The following is a 600-nucleotide window of genomic DNA, read 5'->3' on the forward strand; positions in this document are numbered from 1 at the left end:
GATAATGAAACAAAGGCACAGATGGGGTTCGAACCCATGTTCTTTGGTTTACGAGACCAACGCCTTACCACTTGGCCACTGTGCCCTATATGTGACCTGTGGCATATTTTGCTACTATGCAATATGTGTCCATACGTGATATCTTCTTAAGCCTGAACACAGATGGCACCATAATTATTAAAATGCTGGGTATTGTATCAGCCTAAATAAAATCTTCCAACTGAATTATAACAACAAGCAATGTGAAATTTAAAAAAATGTGAAATTTATTTGTTCAGGGCATTACTATGAGAGTTACAGGACAAGGCATAGATGAACATTGAACCTATGGTCTTTGAGCGAAAAAAAAAAGCAACATATTATCACTCGGCCACTGCATCCTATGCATGGTTTGGAGGGTATACCGCTACTACATAATACCTGTTCATACATATCTTCTAATGAGAGAACAAAATGGCCCCATCACTCTCCTTTTCTGGAAAATGATGGGTGTAGTACCATTAGGTGAGAAAAAACTTCAAAGATATAGTTTCTGCAAAATCGGCTGGGTGTATCATATCCAGGAACAGATGTGGATTGAATGTACAATCTTTGGTTTAA

The 600-nt window shown here is 38.0% G+C and overlaps 1 non-coding gene across 1 annotated transcript; it reads right to left on the reverse strand.

Annotated features, from left to right (window-relative positions):
- Window positions 1-13: 13 nt before the first annotated feature.
- TRNAT-CGU (transfer RNA threonine (anticodon CGU)) lies at window positions 14-85 on the reverse strand. The gene has a single exon. It is a non-coding gene; the product is annotated as a tRNA-Thr (tRNA).
- Window positions 86-600: the final 515 nt, after the last annotated feature.

Source organism: Pyxicephalus adspersus, unplaced genomic scaffold (genome assembly GCF_032062135.1).
Source record: "Pyxicephalus adspersus unplaced genomic scaffold, UCB_Pads_2.0 Sca4308, whole genome shotgun sequence".
Taxonomy (NCBI): domain Eukaryota; kingdom Metazoa; phylum Chordata; class Amphibia; order Anura; family Pyxicephalidae; genus Pyxicephalus; species Pyxicephalus adspersus.